Genomic DNA, 5,916 nt, shown 5'->3' with positions numbered 1-5,916 from the left:
TAGCAAAGAACAACATCCATAAAAAAATATTAAAAGTGAACTTTTTGCAACTCCCGCTACTTAGAAAAATGAGATAAATTTGATGATTTCCTTGTTGGAAATAATTATCTTTTTTACAGTGAGGCCATATAACAAAAAACATTGATTTTTTCTTATAGTAACAGAAAAGTTATATTGAAAATTAAATATTACACACGAGTAAATTCTAGATTTTTCAATAAAACCCACAAATAAGACATTGTCCTGTTTAGGTGTATAAAAGAGTCTAGTCTAGTCAAGCCACGTTTGGCTTGAGCTTAAACTTGATTAATTAATTAAGTTTGAGCTCAAACAAAAGCTCAATACTACCAATCTAAGTCAGCTCACAAACACGCTCATTCATTATGAAAACAAAATTGATTTTGATTTATGCAAATGTTGTGATAAAACGACAAAAAAAATTTAAATTTAAAGAAGAAAAAATAAAGTCATTTGATAACATATAAATATGTTGAAAGATCTCATAAATAATTATGATTATATTTAATATTTGTTATAACTCTATATTTAGAGGGTTATAAATTGTATAAGGGATCTTAGAAATCTCTATTTATTTTGTCTCCTTAATTAGAGAGATTAGTTGTCTTTTCTATTTGTTATTATTTATTTTCATGTCTATTGTATTCTGTTTTTATTATTTTCTTTATCTGTAAGTCTTGTAATGGGTATTTATACCCCCCTTTGCATCAATAAGAATTAAGCCCTCTTATAATTTTTCACTGTTTTCATGGGATTAGAGCCACATCAAATATTGAGGAACTGAATTTTGGAGTCGTTCGCCTGATCTGTGCCGCTCGATCTTGGAGTTGTTCAATCTCGATTTTGGAGCTGTTCGACGCCCTAATTGCTTGTCGCTCGATCTCGAGTTGTTCGAACCGCTCGCTCGCCGCTTGACGACTACTTCACCGCTCGCCGCTCAACTCGGCGCGCCTGGGGAGCGCGACCCGTGCGCTCGCCGCTCGACAACTGTTTCGCAGCTCGATCGGTTTGACGACTGCTTCGCCTCGTCCACCATTGTTCGCTCCGATAGCAAGCGTACGATCCTCTGTGGCGTCTTCCGCTTTCCCTTTTGCTTCCCGTCTCGCGAAGGCGGTAATCTTTTGCTTCGGCGGGTAGCGGGCGAATCTCGGGCTAGAGCAAATTCACCGTCCTTCATCTCTAAAATGTCTGAAGTCACGTCTAGGATAAATCAGCCTCTTCAACCATCTCAGCCCGAACCTCAGAGAAATACATCTGAAAATCATTCCATTCAGATCACTGCAATTCGACTTAATGGTGATAATTTTCTTCGATGGACACAATCTGTTCACATGTATCTCCGAAGAAGAAGAAAGATTGGCTATATCACAGGTGATATTAAACAACCTGACGTGAATGACATAACTTATGTCATTTGGGATGCAGAAAACTCAATCGTAATGACATGGTTGGTCAATTCCATGACTAAAGAGATAAGTGCAAATTAAAGAGATAAGTGCAAATTAGCAAATTATCTGTGTTACTCTACACCCAAGGAATTATGAAAATGTTTCAAAAATGTACTCTGATCTTGGAAATCAATCCCAAATTTATGAGTTGACCCTGCAACTTGGGGAAATTTGCCAAGGTGAGGTTTCTGTGACAAATTATTTCATTTCTCTTAAGCAAATTTGGCACGACCTGGACTTATTCAATGATTATGAGTGGAAATCAAACGATGACAGCAACCAATACAAGAAGATAATGGATATTGGTCGAATCTTCAAATTTCTTGCAGGTCTAAACATTGTATATGATGAGGTCAGTGGCTGAATAATTGGAAGAAATCCCCAGCCTCCAATTGATGAAGTTTTTGCAGAGGTAAGAAGAGAAGAGAATCAGAGACATGTGATGTTGGGAAAGAGGACTGCATGTTCAACCGAGTCCGTGGAAGGATCAACGCTGTCTATTCCTGAAGCTCAAGTAAGCAGGAAAACTTCTCACAACCAGCGTGTAGAAGACAAAATCAACATATTGTGACTACTGTGGAAAGTCACTCCATACTCGCGAAAAATGTTGGAAATTGCATGGTAAACCACCTAATGGTAAGGGAAAAAATTTATTAAACATAGCACACGTACCGCAAATGAGGTTGAGTCATCTCCACTTAGTAAAGAGCAATTAAGTCATCTTCTTAAACTGTTGAAATCTTAATTATCATTTAATGCGTCTATCGATTTTATGGCACAAGCAGGTAGTAATCCTTTGGCTTTTCTAGGAAGTACCACTCCTTGGATCATTGATTCAAAAGTCTCTGATTATATGACAAGCTGTTCTCAATTATTTGATTCATATTATCCATGTTCCGGTTCCGAAAAAAATCAAAATTATTGATGACAGTTTTCACGAATTGCAGGAAAAAGAAATATTAAAATTTTAGAAAAAATATTTTTAAATTTGTCTTACATGTTCCAAAATTTACATGTAATCTTCTTTCTGTTAGCAAATTGTCTAAAGATTCTGATTATTCAATTTTTCTCTCCTTCCAATTGTGTTTTTCAGGACCGGAGCTCGGGAAAGATGATTGGAACTGCTAGAGAAATAAATTGGTTGTACTACTATGATGGAACTGATTTTGCGAATAAAACAGCTCATGGATTAGGTAGTACAATTTCAAGTTTTGACTATGAACAAGTTATGTTATGACATAAAAGATTAGGGCATCCTAGCTTTACATATCTCAAATATTTATTTCCTAAACTATTTAAAAGTATTGATTGTTCAAAGCTTCATTGTGAAGCATGTAATTTATTTAAAAGTCGTCGTGTTCCGTTTACAATAAAATAATATTCTGTTTCAAAACCATTTTATATGGTACATAGTGATCTTTGAGGCACATCCAAATTTAACACACTTTCTGGAAAAAAATGGTTTGTAACATTTATTGATGATCACACACGAGTTTGTTGGGTCTATTTATTGGAAAAGAAATATGAAATTGAACAACAATTTAAAGACTTTTTCCACATGATTGAAAATCAATTTCAAACAAAAATTAGCATTCTAAGAACGGATAATGAGACCAGGGCTCTCAAAAAAGATCGTTGTTCGCGAACAGTTCGTGTTCGGTTCGTCAATGTGTTCGTGTTCGATTCGTTCGATAAAGAAACGAGACGAACGTGAACAATTTTTTTTGTTCGGATAGTTAAACGAACCAAACACGAACAGTGATGCGTTCGTTCATGTTCGAATCATTATTGTTCGAAATATAAAATAATTTAAAATAATTATATATAAAAAATTTATGATATTTTAAAACATTAAATTTTTTAAATTATAATCTATAATAAATTAATAACAATAATATATTAATGCATTATATTAGTAATATACTAATATACATATTACGCATTTATATAATATAAGCTATATAATCAATATAATTTATCATTTAAATATATTAATATTAGGGATGTCAAACTGGCTCGTCATTCGCGAACAACTCGTGTTCGGCTCGTTCATTAAGAAACAAACACGAACAATGACTTCACGAACAATTTCGAACACGAGCTTATTTCAAACAAACTAAATTTCAAACGAATCAAATACAAACACAAGCTCTGTTCGTTCGTGTTTTGGATTATAATCATAGTAGTACAACCAAACACAAAAACAAGCGCTATTATTTTATCATGTTTTGTCAGATGTTACTTTATCAAAGACAGGGAGAGAAGTACTTCCAATGGATCATAATCCTCAACATGAGCTGCATGTTCATACTAAGAAGAAATTTCATGAAGTTACTACAACCCCAGTAATCCCCTCAGCAGATGTTCTAACACATTTGTCGAATAATGGTCCTGCAACTCAGAGCAACATTCTCTCATCTACTTCCACTTCTTCTGATCTTGATCTTCTAATTGCTTTCAGAAAAGGAATCCGAACAAGCATGAAACATTCTAGCACACAATATTTGTCATATGAAAAATTATCAAAAAATCATAGAGCATTTTTGTCTATGATTTCTAATATGCTTGTTCCAAGAACTATTCAAGAAGCATTAGGTGAACCGAGTTGGAAATTAGCTGTGATGGAAGAAATAAATGCTCTTAAAAGAAATAACACTTGGACAGTCATTGATCTACCTAAAGACAAAAAGACGGGTTGGGTGCAAATGGGTGTTCACGGTGAAGTTTAAAGCTGATGGAAATGTGTAGAGATACAAAGCGAGACAAGTAGCAAAAAAATTTAATCAAACTCATGGTATTGATTGCCAATAAACTTTTGCTCATGTTGCTAAAATTAACTCTATTAGAGTACTTCTTTCTCTTGCAGTTAATTTCGACTTGTCACTTCATCAATTTGATGTAAAAAATGTGTTTTTAAATGGAGAATTGCGAGAAGAATTATATATGGACCTACCACCCGGATTTGAATTAAAATTAGAAAAAGGTAATATATGCAAATTAAAAAAATCTCTGTACAGGTTAAAGCAGTCTCTTATAGCTTGGTTTGAGTGTTCTGGTGATGTTATTAAGAGACATGAATTCTCTCAAAGTCAAGTTGATCACACTCTTTTTTCAAACATTCCATCAAATATAAAGTAGTCATTGTGATTTTGTATGTAGATGATGTAATCATGACCGGGGATGATACTCTGGAGATTAGCAACCTAAAGAGGAAACTTGAAGTCGAATTTGATATTAAGGACTTGAGAAAGCAGAAATATTTTCTCGGAATGGAATTTGCAATATCTTAGGAGGAAATTTTTGTCAATCAACGCAAGTATTTATTTGATTTACTAAAAGAAACAGGAATTACAGGTTGCAAGGCAGCAGATACGCCAATTAAACTTAATATAAAATTAAAAACAACAGGAGTTCACGAGGTAATGGACAAAGCACGCTATCAAAGATTGGTAGGACGACTAATCTATTTGGCTCACACTCGACCTAACATAGCTTTTGTAGTGAGTGTTGTGACTCAATTCATGCATTCACCTGGACCTACTCACTTCGAAGCTATATTCCGAATTTTGAGATATCTCAAAAGAACTGCAAAATGACTTTTGTTCAAAAAGGGAAAACATCTTCTAATAGAGACCTACACAGATGCAGAATGGGCATGAGATGTAAATGATAGAAGATCCACATCAGGTTATTGTACCTTTGCAGGCGGAAATCTGGTTACTTGGAAAAGTAAAAAACAAAGTGTGGTAGCAAGAAGTAGTGTTGAAGCAGAATTCCACTCGATGGCACATGGACTCTATGAAGCATTATGAATAAAAAGACTCCTGGAAGAGTTGAAGATTCCTATACCAGCACCTATTAAAGTTTACTGCGACAACAAGGCTGCAATCTCAATAGCTCATAATCCTGTTCTACATGACAGAACAAAACATGTAGAAGTTGACAAATATTTCATCAAGGAGAAGATAGATAGTGGTGTGATATGTATGTCCTACATATCCACTGCTAGCCAAACAACAGATATTCTAACCAAATGTCTTTCCAAAATGCAAGACTAGAATCTAGTTAGCAAGTTTCTCATGAGTGACATCTTCAAGTCAGCTTGAGGGGGAGTGTTGAAAGATCTCATAAATAATGATGATTATATTTCATATTTGTTATAACTATATATTTAGAGGGTTATAAATTATATAAGGGATCTTAGGAATCTCTATTAATGTTCTCCTTAATTAGAGAGATTACTGTCGCTTATATTTGTTATTATTTCTTTCTTTGTCTATTGTATTCTTTTTTTATTGTTTTCCTTACCCGTAAGTCATGTAATGGGTATTTATACCCCCTTTGCACCATTAAGAATTAAGTCCTCTTATACTTTTCCAATGTTTTCAATATATATTAAAAATTAAGTCCTCTTATACTTTTCCACAGTTTTCAATATATATATATATAG

Source organism: Phalaenopsis equestris, unplaced genomic scaffold (assembly GCF_001263595.1).
Source record: "Phalaenopsis equestris unplaced genomic scaffold, ASM126359v1 Scaffold000541, whole genome shotgun sequence".
Classification (NCBI taxonomy): domain Eukaryota; kingdom Viridiplantae; phylum Streptophyta; class Magnoliopsida; order Asparagales; family Orchidaceae; genus Phalaenopsis; species Phalaenopsis equestris.
This window is presented reverse-complemented; position numbering follows the sequence as displayed.